The sequence below is a fragment of the Mobula birostris genome, chromosome 12 (assembly GCF_030028105.1).
Source record: "Mobula birostris isolate sMobBir1 chromosome 12, sMobBir1.hap1, whole genome shotgun sequence".
Taxonomy (NCBI): domain Eukaryota; kingdom Metazoa; phylum Chordata; class Chondrichthyes; order Myliobatiformes; family Myliobatidae; genus Mobula; species Mobula birostris.
In genome coordinates, this window is record NC_092381.1 from 37,812,470 (window position 1) to 37,839,041 (window position 26,572).

The 26,572-nt window shown below is 40.6% G+C and overlaps 1 protein-coding gene across 2 annotated transcripts in view; it reads right to left on the bottom strand.

The window, feature by feature from the left end:
* Positions 1 to 26,572, bottom strand: part of LOC140205852 (very long chain fatty acid elongase 4-like) — a 147,380-nt gene that overhangs the window by 41,950 nt on the left and 78,858 nt on the right. For both annotated transcript variants that reach the window (XR_011887985.1, XR_011887984.1), the window contains exon 12: positions 12,443 to 12,743. The gene's annotated coding sequence lies outside the window, so the exon portion shown is untranslated. The remainder of the gene's footprint in view (positions 1 to 12,442; positions 12,744 to 26,572) is intronic.

Genomic DNA, 26,572 nt, shown 5'->3' on the forward strand with positions numbered 1-26,572 from the left:
CTCCTGTCATGACTGCACTCTTCTTCTCCCCCTTCCCTTCTGAGCCACAGTCAGATTCAGTGCCAGAGACCCGGTTGCTGCAGCTTCCCACTGGTAAGTCATCACCCCAACAGTATCTACAGCAGTATGCTTATTTTGAGAGGAAAAGCTTCAGGAGTTTTCTGCACTGGCTGCCTATTTATTTTCCCCTTCTTGACAGTCACCCAGGTACTTGCCTCCTGCAATTTAGGGGTGACTACCGCACTCTCTAGCTCCTACCTATCACCTGCTCGTTCTCCCATATAAGCTGAAGGTTATCCAGCTGCAGCTCCAGTTCCTTAACACTGTACCTAAGGAGCTTCAGCTCGGTGCACTTCATAGAGATAAAGTTATCAGGGAGACTGGAGGTCTTGCAGCAATCCCACATCTCACACAAAGGACATACCACTCTGTCCAGACATATTCTCAGCACACTAGCCATGTACTAACAGAAAAAAAAAATTGCTAGAAACCATATTACTTACTTACTTAGAACATCTGCCTGTTGAGCCAAAGGCTGACACTCTAACATTGGCCCACTCTCACAATGGCCACTCTGTTTAGACCTCTCTTCTTTTTATTGGCGCCACTCTGATTTCAGCCCAATGAAAGAGCCAAAAACACCGGAGCTCTTTTCAAAACTGATGCTGCGTCACCAAAGAATGACTTCTTGTGCTGATTTCAGCCTGACGACAACAGGATTTTTCTCTTGTTATTGGGATGCTTTTAATGTCATCTCCCATTCCTTTATTTTCTGGTCTTAACATCCATGGGACTAGTGTTTATCTTATATATACTTTTCTCTTTCAAACTCTTGTAGAAGCTCTTTCTGTCCGTTTTAATATTTCTTGCTGGCACACTGTCACAATACACTGTATGTTCTCCTGCTTTTAAAATCATCCTTTGCAGGTTTTTGTAATGTTCACAATCTTACAGTTTAAGATAAATTTTCATAACATTATATGTCTTTTCTTTCAATTCATATTATCCTTAATTTCCTTAGTTAGCCACAGATGAATCATCCTTTTGTAGAGTCTTTATTTCTCAATGGAATCAATCTTTGTTGAGAATTATAAGATAGTTCTTTAAATGCCTGGCACTGCTTATCTACTGTCTCACCTTTTAATCTCTTTTCCCACTCCACTTTAGCCAGCCCTTCGTACCTTTTCAACTGCTTTTATTCATGCTTGAGACATTAGTTTCAGACCCACATTTCTCAATCTCAAACTGAATATCACATTGTGTGTTATCACCATTCATCACCCCGGAGGATCATTAATTAATTCTGTCACATTACACATGACCAGATCTAAAATAACCTGCTCCCTGGTTGATTCCACAATATATTATTCTAAGAAATTGTCTCAAATATAATCCATGAAATAATCCTCAGAGCTACCTTTTATAAGTTTGGTTTGTCCAATCTAAGTTACCAGCAACTATTATAGTAACTTTCTTACAAGCCCCCATTACCTATTTACTTATTTATACTATCTCTTTCCATGTGGTTATTATCAAGAGGCATCAAGACAACTCCCTTGCTGCAAGTTATTCCTCCCCAAACTGATTCTGTTTCTTCTTCGTCTGAAATGTCAACTATCCATTTTCCTCCATAGATGCTGCCGGACCTCCCGAGTTTCTCCAGCACTTTGCGTGTTGCTCCACATTCCAGCATCTGTCATCTCGTGTCTGTCTTGATTCTATTTCTTGATCATCAAGATCAATTCTCATCACCATTCTGATCTTACATTTTGTTCGATTGTCTCTCTTCTTTTTTCCTTTTTGTGTAGCTTTCTCTAAATGTCAAATACCAGAATATTAACTCCCTAACCTGAGCCACACAGAGACATAATTGCAAGGTGACCATAAAACCTGTCTCACATTTTTAATGTGTCATTAATTCATGAATTCTGCATCCATTCAGATTATACTTGTATTTACAACCCCCCCCAAAACAAACAGGAAATAATCATCTTCAACAAGAGAATTGATGATTGAGCCTCCACAGCCCTCAGGGTGGGGGGGAGGGGGAGGGGGTAGAGGGTAGAGGGTGGGGGGTTGGTGTGTTTGTAGAAACTTCCAAAGTTTATTATCCTCTGAGCAGAGAAATCGCTCTTTATGTTAGTTCTAAATCACCAGTCTCACATTTTGAGACTGTGACTCACTGTTCTTGGATACTTAATGAGAAATATTCTCTCTTTTTATAAATTCACATCATCCATACTGACTAGTTTCCTGTGTCTTTCTACTAGATACATTCTCAAGGAACCTCAAGAAATTGATCAAACATGATTTCCCATTCTGAGAGCCATACTGTCATTCCATCATGTTACAGTATTATTTTCTAAGTGAATTAACATCACATATTTTACTGCTGATTCAGATTTTTAAACTACTTTCTCAGCACTTCAATTAATCCCCATTTTCACTCTGCCAACTTCCTTAGTGAGTACACATCTGTCTAATCTGTAGGAAACATTCCAGAACTAAAAAACTTTTATTATATATGTAGTCATCTCTTTCAAAGCTCTGGGAGATTGATCATTAGATCATTAGGATTAATCAGTTATCAGGCTCATTTATTCTCTTATTATTTGTTACTAGTTCTAATCTCTTTTTGTCCTTCATTTGCACTAGATATTGGTTCTCAAGTACTTTTGGGAAGTTCTTTGTATCCATTCCATGGAAATACAGAAAATATTCCATTGCAACTTCTTTAATCCCATTATAAATTCTCTAATTTTATCTGAGAGGGATCCATCTTTGTCCTCCCTAATCCATTCACTTTTACATAAGACCATAAGATATAGGAGCAGAAGTAGGCCATTCAGCCCATCAAGTCTGCTCCACCATTCAATCATGGCTGATCCAATTCTTCCAGTCATCCCCACTCCCCTGCCTTCTCCCCATATCATTTAATGCCCTGGCTAATCAAGAACCTGTCTATCTCTGCCTTAAATGTACCCACTGACTTGGCCTCCACAGCCGCTCGAGGCAACAAATTCCACAGATTTACCACCCTCTGACTAAACTAATTTCTCCACATCTTAGTTCTAAAAGGACGTCCTTCAATCCTGAAGTCGTGCCCTCTTGTCCTAGAATCCCCTAATCCAAAATAACTTTGCCATATCTAATCTGTTCAGGCTTTTTAACATTTGGAAAGTTTCTATGAGATTCCCCCTCAATCTCCTGCACTCCAGGAAATATAGCCCAATAGCTGACAGGCGTTTCTCATACTGTAACCCTTTCGTTCCTGGAATCATTCTCGTGAATCTTCTCTGAACCCTCTCCAATATCAGTATATCCTTTCTAAAATTGTGGCATCCGTTAGTCTTGCGAGACCATGTATCTGTGCCTGGAAAGTCTTGCTTCAGTCTGTGTTAGAGCAGCACCTGTTGTGGCTGTCGAGGCCCACATGGGAGTGACAGTCTTGGCTGCAACGACTGCACTTGAAGGCACTGTCCTCCAGTGTTGTCTTGGTGCTGTTTTTCCGACAAGTGCGCTTTTCTTCAGCAGCAAGCCTCAGCTTCTCTTCTCCTCTTTTTAGACCCCTGTGTAGTTCCAGCCTCCAGTGAGAGCGATCGCTTGCGATGTCCTCCCACCTCTCGACATTCATGTTCAGTGACTTCATGTCTCTCTTGCAAACGTCTTTGAAACGCAGATGGGACCACCCTTGTGCTCTCTTGCCGGAGGCCAGTTCCCCGTACAGCAGGTCTTTCGGGATCCTCCCGTCTGACATGCGGTGTACGTGGCCCAGCCAGCGGAGATGGCGTTGTTGGAGCAGGGTGAAAAGGCTGGGTATCTGGGCACGGGCCAGGACCTCATTGTTGGTGACTCGGTCAACCAACTTGATGTCCAGGATGAGTCTCAGGCTGCGATGGTGGAAGGCATTGAGACGCCGCTCTTGTCTGGAGTAGCGGCTCCAGGTCTCACTGCCATAAAGCAGTGTGCTGAGGACGCAGGCCCTGTAGTCTGCGACCTTGGTGTGCGTCATCAGCTTTCTATTCTCCCAGACTCTCTTTGTTAGCCTGGTGAATGTTGAGGCTGCTCGTCCGATCCGTCTGTTGATCTTGGGGTCTAGGGAGAGGCTGTCCATGATGGTGGAGCCAGGGTATGTAATCTCGTGAACTACCTCCAGCTCGTAGTTGTTGATGGTGATGGCAGTGGGGTGCTCAATTCCTTGGCCCAACACATTTGTTTTCTTCAGGCTGATCGTCAAGCTGAAGTCCTGGCAGGTTCTTCAGAAGCTGTCCATGAGGCGTTGCAGTTGCTCTTCAGAGTGTGTTGCCAGTGCCGCATCGTCTGCAACCAACATGTCCCTGATGAGTACTTCACGAACCTTGGCTTTTGCCCTCAGCCAGGACAGACTGAACAACCTCCCGTCTGATCTGGTGTGGAGGTAGACACTATCAGTTGATGTACCAAAGGTGTGCTTCAGCAGGACTGCGAAGAAGATGCCAAACAGGGTGGGGGCAAGCACACAGCCCTGCTTCACACTGCTGCGAATGTTGAAGGCCTCTGAAGAAGAGCCGTCGAACTGAACGACGCCCTTCATGTCTGTGTGGAATGACTGAAATATCCTGAGGAGGCCTAGGGGACAACCAATCCTGGCGAGGATTTTGAACAGGCCGTCTCTGCTCACAAGGTCAAAGGCCTTCGTAAAGTCAATGAAAGCGACATAGAGTGGCTGTCTTTGCTCCCTGCATTTCTCTTGTAGCTGTTGAAGGGAGAAGATCATGTCAATTGTGGAGCGTTCTGACATGAAACCACACTGAGACTCGGGATATACCCTTTCGGCTATTTCCTGCAGTCTGTTCAGGACCACGCGGGAGAAGACCTTCCCAACAATGCTCAGCAAGGAGATTCCCCTGTAGTTGTTACAGTCGCTTCTGTCCCCTTTGTTCTTATATATGGTGACAATGTTGCAGTCTCTCATGTCTTGCGGCACTGCTCCCTCTACCCAGCACTGGCACAGTAGTTCGTGCAGGTGGTTTAGCAGGACGCCCTTTGTGAAATTGATGGCCACTGGTGGAATGCCATCCAATCCTGGTGCCTTCCCAGTGGACAGGCTGTCGATGGCTTTACTCAGCTCTTCGGCAGTTGGCAATGCATCAAGTTCCTCCATGGCAGGCAGGCATTCCACGGTGTCTAGCACGCTGTCTGAGATGCTGTTTTCTCTGGAGAGGAGTTCAGAGTAATGCTCCACCCATCTCTCCATCTGCTTGCCTTTGTCATTGATGGTCTCACCTGTTATGGTTTTCAATGATGCTGTCTTGCTCTGAGTTGGCCCGATGGCTTTCTTAATCCCCTCGTACACTCCACAGATGTTGCCTATTTTAAATGATGACTGAATGCTTTCACATAGTTGTAGTCAGTAATCATTTGCACAGCATCTGGCTGTTAATAAGGAGCCCAAAACTGCACACAATGTTCCAAGTGTGGTCTCACGAGTGTCTTATAGAGCCTCAACATCACATCCTTGCTCTTATATTCTATACCTCTAGAAATGAATGCCAACATTGCATTCACCTTCCGCACCATCGACTCAACCTGGAGGTTAACCTCTAGGGTATGCTGCACAAGGACTTCCAAGTCCCTTGCATCTCTGCATTTTGAATTCTCTCTCCATCTAAATAATAGTCTGCCTGTTTATTACTTCCACCAAAGTGCATGACCAGACACTTTCCAGCATTGTATTTTATTTGCCACTTCTTTGCCCATTCCCCTAAACTATCTAAGTCTCTCTGCAGGTTCTCTGTTTCCTCAACACTACCCACTCCTCCACCTATCTTTGTGTCATCGGCAAATTTAGCTATAAGTCCATTAATCTCATAGTCCAAATCATTGATATACATCATAAAAAGCAGCGGTCCCAAGACCAACCCCTGTGGAACTCCAATGGTAACCGGCAGCCAGCCAGAATAGGATCCCTTTATTCCCACTCTCTGTTTTCTGCCAATCAACCAAAGCTCCACCCATGCTAGTAACTTCCCTGTAATTCCACGGGCTCTTATCTTGCCAAGCAGCCTCATGTGTGTCACCTTGTCAAAGGCCTTCTGAAAATCCAAGTACACCACATCCACAGCATCTCCTTTGTCTACTCTGCTTGTAATTTCCTCAAAAAAATTGCAGTAGGTTAATCAGGCAGGATTTTCCTTTCAGAAAACCATGCTGGCTTTGGCCTATCTTGTCATGTGCCTCCAGGTACTCCATAATCTCATCCCTAACAATTGATTCCAACAACTTCCCAACGACTGATGTCAGGCTAACAGGTCTATAGTTTCCTTTCTGCTGCCTCCCACCCTTCTTAAATAGCGGAGTAACATTTGCAGTTTTCCAGTCATCCGGTACAATTCCAGAATCTATCGATTCTTGAAAGATCATTGTTATTGCCTCCTCAATCTCTCCAGCTACTTCCTTCAGAACCCAAGGGTGCATTCCATCAGGTCCAGGATACTTATCCACCCTCAGACCATCAAGCTTCCTGAGCACCTTCTCAGTCATAATTTTCCCTGCACATACTTCACTTCCCTCACATTCTTGAATATCCGGTATACCGCAGATGTCTTCCACTGTGAAGACTGATGCAAAATATGCATTCAGTTCCTCTGCCATCTCTGCATCTTTCATTGCAATATCTCCAGCCTCATTTTCTATTGGTCCTATATCTACCCTCAACTTTGTTTTACTCTTTATATACTTAAAAAAACTTCTAGTATCTTCTTTGATATTAGTCACCAGCTTTCTTTCATAATTTATCTTTTCCTTTCTCATGATCTTCTTAGTTTCCTTCTGCAAGTTCTTAAGAGCTTTCCAATCCTCCATCTTCCCACTAACTTTGGCTTCCTTGTATGCCCTCTCTTTTGCCTTTACTTTGGCTCTGACTTCACTTGTCAGCCATTCCATTTCTTCTTATTTGGAATACATCTGTCTTGCACTTCTCATTTTTCACAGGAACTCCAGCCATTGCTGCTCTGCTGTCCCTCCTGCTAGTGTCCCTTTCCAGTACAACTTCGGCCAGTTCCCCTCTCATGCCATTGTAATTTCCTTTATTCCACTGAAATACCGACACATTGGAATTTAGTTTCTCAAATCTCAATGTGAACTCAATCATATTGTGATCACTGTTCCCTAAGGGTTCCTTAACCTTAAGCTCTCTTATCACCTCCAGATCATTGCACAACACCCAGTCCAGCACAGCCGATCCCCCAGTGGGCTCAACAACAAGCTGTTCTAAAAAGCCATCCCATAGACATTCTACAAATTCTGTCTCTTGAGGTCCAGTACTGGACTGGTTTTCCCAATCCACTTTCATGTTTAAAACCCCAACGATTATCATGACATTGCCCTTCTGACACACCTTTTCTATCTCCTGCTGTAATTTGTAATCCACATCCCGGCTGCTGTTTGGAGGCGTGTAAACAACTGCCATTAGGGTCCTTTTACCCCTGCCATTACTTAACTCAACCCATAGAGATTCTACACCTTCCGATCCTATGTCATCCCTTTCTAATGATTTAATATTATTTCTTATACATAGGGCCACACCACCCCCTCTGCCTACTAACCTATCTTTCCGATACATCGTATATCCTTGGACATTCAGCTCCCAATGGCAGCCATCCTTTAGCCAAGTTTCAGAGATGGCCACAACATCATACTTGCCAACCTGTAGCTGAATTTCAAGATCGTCCATTTTATTTCTTATGCTGCGTGCATTCAAATATATCACTTTCAGTCCAGTATTTGTTGCTTTCTGTTTTAACTGCACCATGCCTTTATTGCCCTGTAACTCATCCCACTGGCTCTGACTATGCCTCATCTCCTGCCTGTCCTTTCTATCATCCCTGTTGCACGCTATCTTTGATTTATTTCTGTTTTTGCCTTCCTCAACCCAGTTCCCATCCCCCTACCAAATTTGTTCAAACCCTCCCTAACAGGTCTATTAAACCTGCCTGCTAGGATATTGGACCCCTTTGGGTTCAGGTGTAACCCATCCTTTTTGTACAGGTCATACCTCCCCCTGAAGAGACCCCAATGATCCAGGAACCCAAAGTCCTGTCTGCTACACCAGTCTCTCAGCCACGCACTAATTTGCCTGATGATGCTATTCTTGCACTCGTTAGCACGTGGCACAGGCAGCCATCCTGAGATTACTACCCTGGAGGTCCTGCTTTTCAGCTTCCTACCCAACTCCCTGAATTCGCTCTTCAGGACCTCCTCGCTTTTTCTACCTATGTCATTGGTACCAACGTGTACCAAGACTTCTGGCTGTAGAAGCTGCCAAAGCACCTTCAGTCTTTTTTATGCTTCTCATGGATTTACTCCCAAATTGTTTTCCTACAGTCTTTGTCTGTGCAGAGTAAAAAATAGACTTGTTAGACAAACTATCTTGCAATACCTTACAAATTGACACTTGGCATATGCAAAGTGACATACTTCCTACCCCCTTTTGCTAGAGTAATTATCTTAATGCTGGAACAAAGTAATACCATCACATTCTGCATCATTGTCAAATCATTATTCTTACTTAGTCCAGTCTTTGTGTGACTCTAACCATTAGGAATGGTTGATGATTTAATGATACAGAATTAATCAGTTCAATCTTAATTTGGAATGGGAAAACAACAGTAATACTAGTATATACTTCCTTCTGTAAATGAGTGCATTGAATCAAGTTTTAATTTCCAGATTCTGAATGAATGATGGAACTTTCCCTCCTGGTACACAGGATCAAAGAGCTGAAAAGCAAACTGTAAGGTATTTCAAAGCTCAACAATTTCTCTGCGGGGATCTTAACTACAATATATCAGATCATCCAATGCCCTCTTCCCACTGCAGGTAAATCACTTTAAAGCTTTATGTAGGTTCACAAAGACAAGGTTAAAATAATGTTCAGGCCAAGGAAGCTTTATTTTCTCTTGGACCACTTGTGAGGCCTTTGATTACACTTGCAAAATCTTGAATATAAGACACATGTGAGATGCAGCCCTGTATTGCTTTGAGAAGTAGCCCTGAACACAGACTGACCATCTTTCTTTCCTCAGATTCATAAAGTTATGCTTTCAGAAATCCAGAACAATGATAAAGCCATTGACGAATACTAGTAGACAGGAAATATCAACGAAGAGGAGAAGGCATGGAAGATGTTACAATCACAAATTTGAATGTTAAGAGCTACTTGGTGAAGGGAATAACCTGTATTTTTTAAGGAGATGTGAAAATGAAAGAGAAGCAGGAATAGGTCATTTGGCCTTTTGAGACATCTGATTCATCAAGGCCTTCACTGATTTTCTAGCTCTGTTTTCCTTATTGCTTAATCTTTTGCATCAAGTTGGTCATGAGGACTGAGAAAGCACAAGCCACCACATTTTTATGGGAAATCTGAGGCAGAGAATATCAGAAGCTGTTGCTTTGATTCCAAAAATGCAATATAATTTGTTTTGATAATTAATGCTTTGCAAACCTTGTTAGTGACAGCCAGGCAGCAGAATTGCCATCAGTGTGGAAAAGATGGGCCTGAAACTCTGGAGAGACAGATATCCATCAACACTGTGCAGATGAGTAAATGCTGGGTTTTGTCTCGTGGATATTTGAGAACTGCTGACAGAGCAGGGTAAGTTGGAGGTGTAGTGTGCTAGAACACAGTAGAACTAGAGATCGCTTTGGGATTCACTACAGGTTAGCTACCACAGCCAGGCATTTCCCACTGAATGCATGGAATGGTCACATACTAAGTAGCAAGGAATTCTGGAGTAACAATAGATGAGACGGGGAGGCTGAATATAACATCTGTTTATTTTGAATTTACATTTTTAAATTTTCCATTCACAGATAGCAACATGATGTCAATATGGCTTTAATAATTTCCTCACTACTCGTGGCTCATACTGAACAACTGTTAAGGTAGCTTAAAGCTTACGTGAAAATGTAGTTCCAGTGTTAGTCAACGGTGTTGTGGTGGCAAAAATATGACTGGCTGCAATATTGAACATGCTTGGAGATCTTTCTTAAGAAAAATATGCATGACACGACTATCACTTACATACACTTTAAAATGTAATATGTACAAGATTGAAACAGGCTTTCTTGTATCAAATACAAAATGGCTGTTAGTGAGTCTGGATTCAAAGAGTTAACACAATCACTGGATAAGAGTTCATCTGCTCTGTCCTGTCACTTAAAATTCAAAATTCAAGGTTCAAAGTTCAAGTAAATTTATTATCAATGTACGTAGATGTCAATATCTACAATCCTGAGATTCATTTTCTTATGGGCGTTCGCAGAGAATAATTGAAATACAATAGAACCAATGAAAGACCGTACCCAACAGGATGGACAAACAATCAATGTGCAAAAGACAACAAACTCTCCAAATATAAAAAAGAAGAAAATAATAATACTAAATAAATGAACAGTAAATATTGAGAACATGAGATAAAGAGTCCTTGAGAGTGGGTCCATTTATTGTGGGAACTATTCGAGGATGGGGTGATGAAGTTATCCCTCTGGTTCATTAGCCTAATGGTTGAGGAGTAATAACTGTTCCTGAACCTGGAGATGTGGGCCCCGAGGCCCCTGAACCTACTCCCTCATGGCAGCAACGAGAAGAGAGCATGGCCTGGATGGTGGTGGTCCTAGATGATGGATGCTGCTTTCCTGTGATTGCACTCTGGTTAGATGTGCTCAGTTGTGGGGTGGGCTTTACCCATGTTGCAAACAGTCAACATACGCTTCACCACACCTATACAGAAGTTTGTCAAGGGGACATGCCGAATCTTCGCAAACTTGTAAGAAAGCAGAGGCAATGCCATGCTTTCTTCATCAAGGCACCTATGTGCTAGACACAGAACTGATCCTCTGAAAATGATAACACCAAGTAATTTAAAGTTGCTGATCCTCTCCATTGATCACCCAATGAGAACTGGCTCATGGACCTCTGGTTTCCTCCTCTTGAAGTCAATTATCAGCTGCTTGCTCTTGCTGACATTGAGTGAGAGGTTGTTGTTGTGATACCACTCAGCCAGACATTCAATCTTCCTCCTATATGCTGATTTGTCATCAACTTTGATTTGGCCAATGACAAAATTAAAAATGGCATTGGAGCTGTGCTTAGCCTCACAGTCATAAGTATAAAGTGAGTCGAGCAGGGTCTAAGCACATAGTCTTGTGGTGCACCCATGCTGATTGAGATTGCGGAGGAGATGCTGTTTCCAGTCCAAACTGACGGGGGTCTGCAAGTGAGGAAATTGAGGATTCAGGAGGTATTGAGGCCAAGGTCTTGAAGATTATTGATTCACTTTGAGGGGATGATAGTATTGAATGCCAAGCTGTAGTCAATGAAGAACATTCTGAATCTATGCATCCTCGCTGTCCAGATGTTCCAGGGTTGAGTGAAGAGCCAATGAATGACATGGCATCTGCTGCTGACCTGTTGTATCATGTGCTCGGTGGCCTCAAAAGTCCTCTTCTAATGATGACATTAATCTAGCACTGCCCTCATTCACTGGTTGTCAGTGAATTTCTTCCCCACCCCACCCCCCCACCGAGGGTTTGCACAGATTGTATTAATGATCCGGGGCTGAAATGACAGCATTGTTCTGTTCCTAAGAATCCTGTTTACTGCAGACAGCAATGTGTACCTGTTTGCCCTAAATATCCAGCCGAATTTTCAATAAGATTTACTAACATGCACACAGCGTTGTTGCATTAATATACTGCAGTCATACGCTTCATAGGATGAGGTCTGGAACACCGTCTGAAGATTTGACAGGGAAAAAAAATAATAGGTCATCATTTGCCAGCTGCGTCACAGTAACTGTGTGACTCACGGAGACCCGGTGTGTTTATTTATAGAAGGGGCTGGGGAAAAGCTGAGAGACTTCTTACCCTTGAGAAACAAATGCCATTTTTTCAATGACCTCACAAGAAGACTAGGGCTGCGATCACAACAGGCAGGCTGAAGCTCAAGTACATCAAACTCAGTAAAGCTGCTGGTGGTAAGGAAAACAATTTGTTTCAAAGGTTTCAAAAGTTTCAAACGTACATTTAATGTCAGAGAAATGTATACAATATACATCCTGAAATGCCTTTTCTTCGCAACCATCCATGAAACAGGAGTGCCCCCAAAGAATGAATGACTGTTAAATGTTAGAACCCCAAAGTCCCCCCAGCTCCCCCCTCCCCCATGCGTAAGCGGCAGCAAGTGACAATTCCCCCCCCCACCTGCAAAAAGAAGCATCGACACCCACCATCAAGCACTCAAGCATGCAACAAGGCAACAACAAAGACACAGACTTGCAGTTACCCCAAAGACTACATGTTCACCCAGTATTCGACATACCACAGGCTCTCTCTCTCGCTAATAAGAGAGAAAGAGTGTCTCCGTTTCTCAGCGAGAGAGGACGCATAACAAACAACTCACTGGTTTACGATGGTAAGAGTCCGTTGTGTCACTTTTTCCAAGCTCTGTGCTCAAAGATCTCAGGTCTCTGGGCGCACAGCCAGAGAGCTTCCGACTCCCACAACACATGGATTTCCTGCTGGGACACCGGCTTTCGATCCGCCTGTCTCCAAATCTCGGACCTTTGAAGGTGAGCTAAGCTCTTAGGCTGCATCCTTGGCAAATCGAATAACAGCCAGTCGTGAGATCCCGAGAGTGGGTCCAATTCCCGCAAAGAACCGAAGTCAGCATGTAACTCCAGGTCAGAGTCTTCAAAAGAATCCTGAACGGGAAAAATAAGGATATTAAAGATTGAAATAGAGCTGTTTCCCAAGATGCAATCAAAAGAGTCGCTATTTAGTGCCATCATAACTAAGCTCCGCCCTCTTTGGATGTTTATACATTTTATTGCAGAACTTTGCCATTCTGTCTCAAAGTTGTATCGTCATTTTCTCCAAGGCAGCAGATGGGCGCATGGTGCTCATAAACTTTATCATTCTTTTATAATTAACTCTCTAGTTCTCTTTAGAAGTAGAACAAAACTGCTTCAACAACATGCAGCAAAAAATTTAAACAACGTTCTGTGCAAAGAACTTTTTTCAGACTTTCTACTTAGTAGTAGTGATCTTAAATCTATATTCTTTATCATCTTAATAAGTGAAGTTCGAAGTATGTATACGGCTCTCTCCTTATAGGCAGCCACAAACAAAGAACCCCAGTAGAACCCATTAAAAAAACTGTCAAACACTCAATGTGCACAGAAAAGCAAATCCTGCAAACAATAAAAGTAAGCAAGTAACATTCAGACCTGAAGCATTCTAAATTTTTTGCCAATCCTCCATTGTTTAGAAGATCCCTGACTAATCATCCCATAAACTTTTCAGCTATCACAGATTTTCTCAAGTTTCTCTCTGTAGTTATAATTCTCACTCTAGGCACCAACAAAATATTGTTAAGTCCCAAGCTATCATCTTTGATCCAAATTACAAAACCCCCCAGGGCTCTCCCTAGCAATTTGCTAGAACAGAACCAGTTTCTTTGCAACCCTCATAAAAGTTATGAACTGGGTACTGGACCACTAACTCAGCCACCACATCATGCTTCTAATTCCCCATGAAGCTCCTTGGGACATCAAAGATGCTGTATAAATTCAAGTGTGCTGTTATTGAATCTGCATGGTACCTTTTTTTATATTCATGTGTTCTGCAATGGATCAGATTTTAAAAATATACCTCTTTCATACTGATGATGATAGGAAACATATCCTCATCCTCACAGTTTAGAAATCCATGATTCCTTTAATTAGAATGAAGCCGGTTAACTCTGTGAAGTGTATCTGCAAGTTGTCTCGCTGCATCAGCATTGTTGTTACAAAATGGAAAATGTAACCGGGAGCGGGTGGTGGGGGTGCATGTGTCTGTATGTTGGTGGGTGGTTGGGTAGAAAGGGAAGCACGGGGATGTGGAAATACTAAGAAATAGGATCAAATGGGCAGAAACCTGTACAATTAGACAACTTTGAAAAAAACTCTAACCAAGTGAAAAGGTAATTTCCCTACTATAATCATGCAGCAAGATATATATTTGAAATTTTTAAAAAGTCATTCTGAAAATTACAATGAATGCAATGACTTTTATTCCTTCTATACCTTTGATCACCTTGTTGACAACTTTCAGCATTAAAGTTATCATTTCAAAACTTGTCTCCAGCCAAAGATAAAACCTTGGAATGTTCACTAATTCTTAAAAAATAGTTGGTTGGAAAATATAATGGGTAAGGCCAACTTCAAATGGAATGTGATCATCGGAAAAGGAATGCTATAATCCATACAGTAAAAGGCTTGTGTTTTTTTTCCAATATTTTTATTATTAATTTTACATATAAGAATACAGAGTGCAAGAAAAAAATATATATCAATACATTATACTAAATCGCTTATAAAGACTCCTTACCCTATATTCGCACAGATTAATTAATTCGTAACATTGAAATATAGTAATTTTATTATATAAAAAAATCTAACCCACTACCAAGATTGAAGCTGATTAGTAAAGAAAAAAAGGGAAAAAATTATTAGTCATCATCTGTGCTTTAACAGCAAATCAAAGGTTTTGAAAATAATTCAAAAAAGGTCCCCACAATGTTTGAAAGTCTTGGTTATATTTAGAGATTGAACATCGAATCTTCTCTAAATTTAAACATGACATCACATAACGTAACCATTGAGCATGAATAGGAGGGGCCACATCTTTCTATTTAAGCAAGAGTGTCCTTCTGGCCATAGGAGAAATAAAAGCCAATGTGCAAGTCAGATGACTCCAAAATAATATCCTTTCCTCCAACAATACCAAATAAAGCGGTCAAAGGATTAGGCTTAAAGTTTACTTCGAAAAGTATCGAGAAAGTTTGAAGTACTTCTTTCCAATATGTTCCAAGACTCGGACATGTCCAAAACATATGAATGAGTGAAGCTTCTCCATTATTACATATCTCTGTATTGTGATAAATATCTTAATAAAAACAAGACAACTTATCCTTGGTCATATGGGCCCTATGGACCACTTTAAGTTGTGGGAGAGAGTGACGGGCACATAATGATGAAGTGTTAACCAATTTCAAAATTTGATTCCAAGTTTCCTCAGAAACTGAAGTTTGTAAATCTTGTTCCAAATGATTTTTAATTTTATCTAAAGGAACACTTCTCATTCCCAACAACGTATTATAAGTATTAGATATAGATCCGTTATAAAAAGGTTCCAAATTAAAAATTACATCTAATAGATTCTTATCAGGACTTTTAGGAAATGTACTTATTTGAGACCATAAAAAATCTCTTGGCTCATGTTTTAATGAGACAGTGAACATTTGCACTAATTTAATATCACTTCTGCAGAAACTGTTGACGAAATTTCCCAATCTCATGGAGAGAATGTGGGAGAAGTACCTGGGCTTCCATCACAAGGGCTCGTCATGAAATGTGTTTATTAAATGCAGGGAGTGCGTACAACAAACTAGAGAGTGTAAAACAATTTTAACCACCTCTAATAACTCGGTTTGATGACTTACTCTGACCCTGTTATTTAAGCTCAGAGATTTATTTATTTTTTATTTGAGGAGTGGGACCTTCCGGCACTTCAGGCCACGTCACCCAGCAATTCCCCCAATTTAATCCTAGCCTAATCACAGGACAATTTACAATGAACAATTAACCTACCGTCTTTGGACTATGGGAGGAAACCAGTTATGGGGAAAATATGCAAACTCCTTACAGGCAGTGGTGGAAATTGGGCCCGGTTCACCTGTACTGTAAAGCACTGTGCTAACCACTATGCAACTGTGTTACCCATTAAGATTAAAAACAGAGCAACTTTCTACAAAGGAAAAGGGAGACAAGTCCAAACCCCCTCAGAATGGTCATGAATTAGGCTTGTAAGTAAGAAATAAATAATGGGTCAACAGAACTAAAACTGCGTAATCAAATAAATAACTGCTCCTTCTGTTTGAGAGCTGTGGATAATGTATTTTGTAGGATTAAGTAGCTCATTGGCTAGAGTAAGGGTTGTTCAAAAACAAATTCCACTAAAATAATCTGCTGGGAAATTATGCGCATTTTAATTGAATGTTCTTTCCAAGGAACAAGAGTTCATGCAATCAAAAGAATGGAGTCTCAGGAGTGTAATTGCAGTGGAGTAGAAAGCAAAAAAACAAAATTCTGATTAAAGTCACACTGAGTTTGGAACGAAGGAAGGATTAAAAAGAAAGAGAAATGATTCCCAGAATGTTTTGCCATTTCAAAATAAAGAAAAAGGTAGGTCCTCCCAAATGGTCTACTTGGAAGATAATTCAAAACTGCCTTGCTACATAAATAAGTTGGCCATGTTAACCATCAGGGTCACTGTCTATTAGTGCAAAACTAAATGTGATATTTTGCTAATCACAATACATTAAAATGATGAGGTTTGAAAAAAATAATTAATTTTTAAATGTTAGAACTCATTATTAAGGCTAAGAGTTCACATTCTTTTCTACCACTTCACTGCATTTTTGAAACCAGCCTCCTCAAGCATCTCTTGATTAATTTCTTGAAAATCAAAGTTCAGATAATCAGAGCCCCTAGAGAAAAAGAAAAGTAGGCTTCAAAAAGTCTAAAAGCTCATCAGCAAAGATTCCATTACCGGGAATCAATTAGATTTTGCTATTTTTTGTGCAGTGTATTTCTGAATTCCAGTTAGAGTAGATGTAATACAACGTGGATTTATCATATTCATTTCCGTGGATCAATTCAGCCTGACAACACTTCTCCCACCCATGACCTCTCACAACTCAGCAGGAAAAGAGCAGCCCATACTTAGGAATGCCATCACCTACAAGTTCCTCTTCAAGTCACTTGCACATCTGATTTGGAAATCTATTACCTATACTGCAGTGCTACTGGGTGAAAATGTTGAGCACATCTACAAGAAGCACTGCCATATGAAAGCAGCAGCCATCGTACAGGAGCACCACCATCCGACCACACTCTCTTCTCACTGCTGCATTCAGGAAAGAAGTAGAAATTGCCTGTCTTTTCATTTTCATATATGCCACCTGACCTGATGAGTTATTCCAGCATTTTGTGTGTGTTACTTAGGAAGCAGAAGAGCCTCAGATCCCACACCACCAGGTACAGGAATGGTTACGTATTACCCTTCAACCATCAGGCTCCTGAGCCATTGGTGATAACTTCACTCTGAACAGATTCTACAACCTATGGATTGACCTTGTAGGACTCTACAGCATGTTCTCAGCATTATTTATTTATCTATCTATCCATCATTTTGTATTTGCACAGATTGTCTTCTTTTGCACAGTGGTTGTTTGTAAATTTCTGATTGTGTGTAGTTTTTCATTGAATCAATTATATTTATTTGTTCCACCATGAAGGCCTGCAAGGAAAAAGAATCTCAGAGTAGTATATGGTAACATATACATACTTTGATATAAATGTAGTTTTCATTTTGATCTTTGAAAATAATAGAATCCTCTACCTATGAGTGCTTCACCTTAACAACAGCAGTGCAGTTCTAATCCAAACTCACCATCACCAAGCCAATGCCAATTAAGGATGAGGATTAAATGGCAGCATTCTATGACTAAATAAATGTTTTATTTATTTCCTAACTTAGGCTGAATGTCTAATCAAGAGGAATTAATCAAATATGAAGCACTTTGGAAATGAAAGGGCACTCTACATTCTTTCATTACAGTCACTGATCAATCTAAACAATAGAAGAACTGTTACACTTAATATATAATGTGTAAGAGTACCTGCAAGACTGAATGTAGAAGAAATAGACCAGTACTTGCCATATCAGAGATGGAGGACAAGATGTTTACCTCACTATAATTCCAAACATGATGAATTTCCAAGTTCAGACTAAGTTTAAGAGAATAAAGCTGCATAGTCCTCATAAACTACCAAGTAACTTGTACAGAAAATGGTTGAAATACCAGAAGAGAAGAGAAATAATGTATGCTCTAAACATTGCAACAGAATCAGAATCAGGTTTAATATCCCCGGTATAGAGTGTCGTGAAATTTGTTAAAAGGTTTGAACTTGAATAACACCAAGTAATCCTACCAAATGTTATCTGTGGGAAGGATGCAGAAATCTTTAACAGCTGGAATTATACAGAAAGAATGTTATCAGAACCCAGTTATTATTACAGCTCAAATCAATGGTGAAGTATTGTGTCCGGTCTCTGTTATCTTCGTTGATGCCCTTTCATCCTATTATTACTGAGCACTCCGCAGCCCAACTTCCCTTAGTGCTCCACTGATATTTATTGTTTGTGCAAGCTAACATCAGAACCTGCAGTTGGTTTTTGGAGGTAACGGGGGGAAATACCCAACACATTTCTTACTACCCTGGGTGAAAGCAGAATGAGGCTTTGTATCCACTAAGTTGTATGTTGCATTAATATATTGCTAGTTTGCAAAGTTATTGGCTTTTTATAAAGGTATTCTCCATAACGACGGGAAGGTTTTAAGGTGGAAAGGCAATGATGGTAAGTTATTTTTAAGAGTTAAAGTCAACACTGAAGAGTTCCAGCTGTGGTCTAATGAAAAAGAGTTGAGCAGGGAAATATTGATGGATTTAGAGAAGATGTTTATGTCCATGATACAGAACTGGGCAATATCTGTTTTAGGATTGTGATCAATGTCCTGACATCTACCATCAGCTTCAGTATGTACTACTTATAGGATGCAGTGCAACAAATCCTCTGCGAGGACCTCCCAACTTCAGGATTTCCATCAGCAATACAGAATTACACAGAATTTACAACACAGAATCAAACCATGTTCACTGATCACTCCAAAGTTCAACTCCATTCACAGTTCCACTGATATTTAGTGTTTATACCAATGAACAATGAGATAGACCATCAGGCATAGGAGCAGAATTAGGACATTCAACCCATTGAGTCTGATCTGCCATTCCATCATGGCTGATTTATTATCCCTCTCAATCCCATTCTATCTTCTCCCCGATAAGGCTAGCTCTGGCCAAGTGTTCTTTAAACACTACATGAATATCATCATTCTCAAGGTTTTCTACCAGTCATGGAAACTTGGACAATGATTGCCGTTCCTTCACTGCTGTCGAGTCAAAATACAGCACATAGCCTCTCTATTAACATCATAAAACAGCTATGTGCACTAGTACTGCAGTAAACCAAATAAAAGATTCAAGATAAATTTGTAGAGCATCTTGAGATGGGGCAACCAGTGCGGCTTTGACAACATTAACCATTCCACAAAAACAAATATTGAATTATTGACTAAACAATTTAGGGTTCACCAATAGATCACAGATTGAACTATAAAGTAAAAGTTGTCCGATTTGTCACAACCCATAAGACATAAATACACAATGGAGTGAAGTATTGTGCCTTAAAGAACATTTAGGTTACATCTTTGAACTGAGATTAATTTCAAGGCTTAGCATCTAGAGAAGGGAAATATCTACTCATTATTGCTGGCTGTAATACTCCATGAGGCAATGCTCCAAAGAGGAGCCGCATGAGACTGAAAAAGCTGGGTGAATTTGGATGCACACATTCTGAAGTCAATGGATGCCTTGAAGGTTCAGTACAAGAATATTGTAGTCTTCAAAGTGTATGTCAAATTATAGTCTCCACTTTTAATCTTGGATGACCTTTAATCACTTGATGTGATCTATTCATTGCAAACTCTACTAAATTATAGACTTAGGAGCAGAATTAGACCACCAGCCCATCAAGTCTGATCCACCATTCAATCCTGATTAATTTATTATCCCTCTCAACCCCATTCTCCTGATTTCTTTCCGTAAATTTTGGAGTCCTGATTAATCAAGAAACTACCAACCTCCGATATAAATATACTCAATGATTGGCCTCCACAGCTGTCCATGGCAACGAATTCCATAGATTCATCACCTTCTGGTTTAAGAAATTCTTCCTCATCCCTGTTTTAAAGAGGTGACCTTTTATTCTGAGGCTGTGCCCTTGAGTTCTAGACTCACCTACTATAGGAAATATATTTTTCACACCTAGACCCCTCAATATTTGATAGGTTTCAATGAGGTCCCCCCCTCATTCTTCTAAACTCCAGTGAGTGCACACCCAGAGCCATCAAAAGCTCCCCATACATTAACCTTTTCATTCTCAGAATCATTTTTTGAACCTCCCCTGGACCCTTTCCAATGCCAGTATATCGTTTATTAGATAAAGAGCCCAAACTGCTCACAGTATGCCAAGTGCAGTCTGATCAATGCTTTATAATGCTTTAGCATTACATCCTTGCTATTATATTCCAGACAACTAAGATGAATGCTAACATTGCATTTGCCTTCCTTACCATCAACTCAATCTGCAAGTTAACCTTTAGGGAATCCTATACAAGCTTTCCCAAGTTCCCCTACACCTCTGATTTTTAAATTTTCACCCTGTTTAGAAAACAGTCTTCACCTTCAGTTCTTCTACCTTTCATCTATCTTCATATCATCTGCAAGCTTGGCCACAAAGTCATCAATTCCATCATCCAAATCATTGACATATAATTTGAAAAGGCGTGGTCCCATACTGACCCCTGCAGAACACCACTGGTCACTGCCAGCCAACCAGAGCTAGCTCCCTTTATTTTGACTCTTTGCCTCCTGCCAATCAGCAACTCCTCTAACTCTACTAGTACTTTTCCTGTAATACCACGGGCTCTTATATTGTTGAGCCAGCCTCACATGCAGCACCTTGTCAAATGCCTTCCGAAAATCCAAGTAAACAACATCCACTGACTCTTTTTTGTCTGTCCGGCTGTATGATGATAGCTAAACATTGCAGGAGGTGTTGTAATTGCACAATTCTGATCATATTGTCATGAATCTAGCAGAACAGCTGACTCATCATTATCAAACTAGCAAATGGAAGAAAAGTGGTTTGTTTTTAAGTTGCGTTATCTGCTACACCTGATCATTTTCACTTCTTGAAAGGTAATCATATACCCCATTGACCCTAACATTATTTTCACATTTTTTGTTGGCACTTGATTCTCATAATGTCTGCTTAGAGATTCAAAAAATGCTTAATGGACATTCAGTGGCCACTTTATTATGTACCTGTTGTACCTAATAAAATTGCCATTGATGTGTATGTTCATGATCTTCTGCTGCTGTAGCCCATCCTCTTCAAGGTTTGATACACTGTGCATTCAGAGGTGTTCTTCTGCAAGCCACTGCTGTAACACGTGGTTACCTGAGCTACTGTCACCTTCCTGTCAGCTTGAAACAGTCTGGCAAACCTTCTCTGAACTCTCTCATTAACAAGACCTTTTTGCTCACAGAACTGCTGCTCACTGCATGTTCTTTGTTTTTTGCAGTTTTGTCTGTAACCTCTGGTGATTGTTGTGTCGGAAAATATTAGGAAATCACCAGTTTCTGATAGACTCAAACCACCCTGTCTGGTACCAACAATCATTCTATTCAGATCATATTTCTTCCCCATTCTGATAATTGGTCTGAACAACTACTGAACTGTGCCTGTATGCATTGTGTTGCTGTCATGTGACTGGCTGATTCAAAACTTGCATTAACAAGCAGGTGTGCCGGTGTACCTAATAAAGTGCCACTGAATGTGTAATCAAACATAGATCATTCTTGAGCCAGATGTTAACATTTGCATTCAGAGCCCTAGAGAGTCAATTGAGACTTTATCCTTTCCCTCATTACCACAGGCAGCTAAACTAATATTGGCATCTATGGAAAATTATTTGATAAAGTAATAATACGGAGATTGAAAGTACTGTGGGTAACTCACTGGACTTATACCCTGGAACATTTTACTTCAGTCACAGTTTGAACTCTACCATAGCACTTAATCATGCCTGAAATGAAACAGGGACCACCGAACTTCTGAATTGTTTTTGATTTACTTTGTTTCTTCTGGGTAGCAAGACAGCGTCCCTGTAAATCCAGACCCACCATTTGGATGACTGCTTTCAGAGAGGACCAAGGAAGTTCAGATGGCAATTATGAAGAGACAAAAAGATGTTGGATTTGCCAGCACAGTCCATGTCATGTGAATGGATACATTTAAAAAATGATCTTTCTAAAATTATGTTGCAATCAGCTATTGCTGCAAGAGTATCTTTAATCTTAAAGATAAGTAAACCAATTAGTCATGCAAGAGACAATAGCAAAATATTCTTTATGTTAGCAACTTTATTCATTATGCTGGAAAATTACCATATGTGCTGTTGTGAAAGTCTTAAAATATCACTTTGCATGTTTCTTAGCCAATGATGCATTTTATAGACTTAAGAATGACTTGCACATTTGTTTTTGTTTTATAAACATATTTGGAATCCAGTTAAAATGTACATTGTACTGCAATTCACATTAGCAGGTAATTTCCAGTTGATTTATCTCACCTTGTGCAGTGAGAGGTCAGATACTGATTACCGTCTGGAAATTATACAGTTTGACTCACAGATTAATATTGCCTTTGATTCAGTGCAGTGAGCTGGATGCAGCATCAGATAAACCCCTTGTTAAACTGTTCATCTGTCAAGTAAACTCGTTATTAAACTGTTAATCTGTCAGGTAAACTCCTTGTTACATTCCTCATATGTCAGGTAAACCCCTTTTTGAACCATATAACTGTCAAGTAAGCACTTTGTTAAACTGTACATTTCTCATTTTTCTGAGCTTCCTGCTGTGATATTTTGTTGAAGAAGATGGAGCCTACAACTAAACAATGATCAGGTCCTAAACAAAGTATTATGTAAATATACTGACATCCAATGAAAGGAACTTGTGTGTTAAAGAATTAATAACACTGGTTAGGTAAACATCTGACTGAGAACCATTGTGTGCTATCATGTGGAGAAGGGCAGCTAGTGCATAAAACGTCACCACCGCCAACTTAAACTCCACCCTAATCTTGGAAATTTATTGACATCCCTCAATTGCCATTGAATAAAAACCAGGATCTCCTAAACGTAAAAGCACCATGGGAGCTTCTTCAGTGCAGTAGTTCAGGAAGAGCAATCAAAGACATGGCAGGCAACATTCTGACAAGCATTCTTGACCTTTAACATGACTTTATCTTTTCCAATTCGTGAATTGGTCTGCTATCGCTTTATCCAAGGCATTCAATAAAGCAACTTATTTCAGAGATGAAAGACAGAAACAAATGGACTATTCAGGAAATTTTCCAAGGGTACCATATCAAGATAGCCATAACTACATCATCCTCTCGCAGTGATGTAACCCATGCCACAATGAATCTCCTAGAAAACATTGTCAAGCTAGAAGAAGGGTTTGATGAAATAGATCAAGATGGTTCTTCCTGTTGGTGGCTGGTAAATGAGGCTTAAGAAGTTGTAGTTGGAAAGCTGTATGGCTTTTTCATCCTATAAAGCTTCTTAGAACAAAGCATGATGTCTTCATTAAATGCTGCAATCCACGTAGCATTGTTTTTTTTTTGAAGGTGAAGTGCATTCTTGATACGGTACAATGCCTCCAAAAAGGTCATCGTGTTGAGTTGTTCTTGTAGAGATGGCACTATCTTAGTGGCTTCTTTTCCTCTTCTGACCTCTTTTGTTCAAACCCTAAAAGACACTTTAGCAAGAAATTTCAATAACTGCTGCACATCATTTTGGTCAACTTCTTTCAAATTGATAATGGGGGATTGTTCAAGTTCAAAAACATGCAAGTTGTACATACAACACGCATCAAAGTTGCTGGTGAACGCAGCAGGCCAGGCAGCATCTCTAGGACAAGCATCCCCTGACGAAGGGTCTCGGCCCGAAACGTCTACTGTACCTCTTTCTAGAGATGCTGCCTGGCCTGCTGCGTTCACCAGCAACTTCGATGTGTGTTGCTTGAATTTCCAGCATCTGCAGAATTCCTCATGTTTAAGTTGTACATACACTTTGCCCATAATTTCCTCCATGCACCATTCAATTATTGTGTGGGTTACATCATCACAGAGAGTATTGCAGTAGTTATGGCTATCTTGATATTGTACTTCTGAGAAAATTTCATGAATGGTACACTTGTTCTCATCATTGACCTCCAAATTGACTTGCTCTATTAAATGCTGCAGCAAATAAGTCTTGAATGTAGTGATAGCAGATCAATCCATGGCTTTAAATGACAAAGTGATGTTAGGGATCAAGAATGCTACCAGTGTTGCCAGCCATGTCTTTGATGGTAAGTACATGTCTGAGACATCATTCACAATGAGGAAGGCTCTTTCTCCCAGTCCATTGTTGAAAGAGTACTGTTTGATCACAGGCTCTTGGGTATTAAAGGATTTAAGGGATATCAGGTTAGCACATAGAACTGGTACTAAAGTAAAAGATCAGATGATTTTTGCCAATGGCAGAGTAGCATGAGGGCTCAAGGATCCACTCCTGTATCTCTGGGATAAATGCTGAAGCTTTTATTATTCATTAACATCTATTTCAAATACAACATCAATGAAGTAAAACACTTTGGACTAAGACCCACAGAAACAGACACTGCACTGAGGTGGGAGATAACACATAAAGCAATGATCAGTTATTGACTGCGACCACACTCAGGTTGGAGGAGCAATAGCTTATATTCCGTCTGGGTAGCCTCTAAACTAAGGGCATGAACATCAATTTCTCAAACTTTTCGTATTTGCCCCGCTTTCACCATTCACCATTCCTGTTTCCCTCTCTCACTTTATCTCCTTAGCTGCCCATTGCCTCCCTCTGGTGCTCCTCCTCATCCCTTTGTTCCATGGTCTTCTACCCACTCCTATCAGATTCCCCCTCCTACAGCCCTTTATGTTTTTCACCAATCAACTTCCCAGCTCTTTACTTCAAACCCTCCCCCTCTCCCAGTTTCATCTATCACCTACCACCTTGTACTTCTTCCTCCCCTCACCCCACCTTCTTACTCTGACTTCTCATCTTTTTTCCTCAGTCCTGATGAAGGGTCTCGGCCCAAAACATTGACTGTTCGCTCTTTTCCATAGATGCTGCCTGGCCTGGTGAGTTCCTCCAGCATGTTGTGTATGTTGCTCGCATTTCCCGGATCTGCAGATTTTCTTGTAGTTGTTGAGTGGAATGGGTTTCAAAACTTCGTGAGAAATCAAAATGAAAGGAACTTCACAACTTTAAGCTTCCAGAAATGAGAGCATCTGAGTGAATTATACTGCAACGAGCTAAGGTTTCAAAACTCCATCGAAATAGGGCATTGAAAGAACTCGGAGGATTTTGTATATTTGGAGTCTTGTAGAAGGAAAGTTAGTTTAGGAAACAATGAATCACACTAATTGAAAGGCTAGAGGATGCAACGTGTTAGTGTTGGGCTGTGTGCAAACCCTGGCATCCAGAAGTTTGGTTTATTTGTATCTTATTTTTTATAGAGATACAGCATAGTAACAGGCCCTTCTGGGCCCTCTCATTTACACACAAGAGACAAAATAACCATCTAACCAGTACAGCTTTGAGATATGGGAGGAAACAGCAGCACCCAGATGAAACTTGCGCGTTCATACAGAAAACATACAAGGTTCTTACTGACAGTCGTGAGACTTGAACCTGGATCACTCGCGCTGAAATAGCATTACACTAATTGCTACATTACTGTTAAAAACTCAAAGTAAATTTATTATCAAAGTACATATGTGTCACCATTTACAACCCAGAGATTCATTTTCTTGCAGGCATACTCAATAGAGCTGTAGTAGAATCGATGAAAGACCACACCAACTCGGGCATTCAACCAGTGTGCAAAAGACAACAAACTGTGCAAGTACAAAAAGAAAGAAATAAGAAGAAGAAATAAATAAGCAACAAATAGAGAACATGAAATGAGGAGTCCTTGAAAGTGAGTCTAGTGGTTGTGGAAATATTTCAGTGATGGGTCAGGTGAAGTTGAATGAAGTTATTCCCTCTGGTTCAAGAGCCTGATGGTTAAGGGGTAATAACTGTTCCTGAACCTGGTGGTATGAGACCTGAGGCTCCTGTATCTTCTTTCCGATGGCAGCAGTGAGTAGAGAGCATGACCGATGATGGATGCTGCTCTCCTGCAACAGTGCTTCACGTAGATGTGCTCAGTGGTGGGGAGGTCTTTACCCATAATGGACTGGGCTGTATCCACTACCTCTTGTCGGATTTTCTGTTCAGGGGCATTAGTGATTCTATACCAGACTGCGATGCACCCAGTCAATGTACTCTCCACCACATTTCTACAGAAGATTGTCAAAGTGTTAGATGTCACGCTGAATCTTCACAAACTCCTAAGGAAATAGAGACACTGCCGTGCTTTCTTCATAATTGTGCTTACGTGCTGGGCCCAGGACAGATCCTCCGGAATGACAGCATTGAGGAATTTACTGTGCCACACCACTCAAACATTCATGCCTGTTGCATGCGCCTATGTCACTATAACTCTCGGGACAAGTTGTGCTAATGAACCACGTGGCATAAAACCATCTAAAAGCGTCAAAACTATCACTGACTTATTATGATTGTGCCCGGATCATCTGGGACTCTTCATGTGGCATCAACTACCCCAAACACCACCTCCTGACAAACGTGCTTTTCTCTTTTACA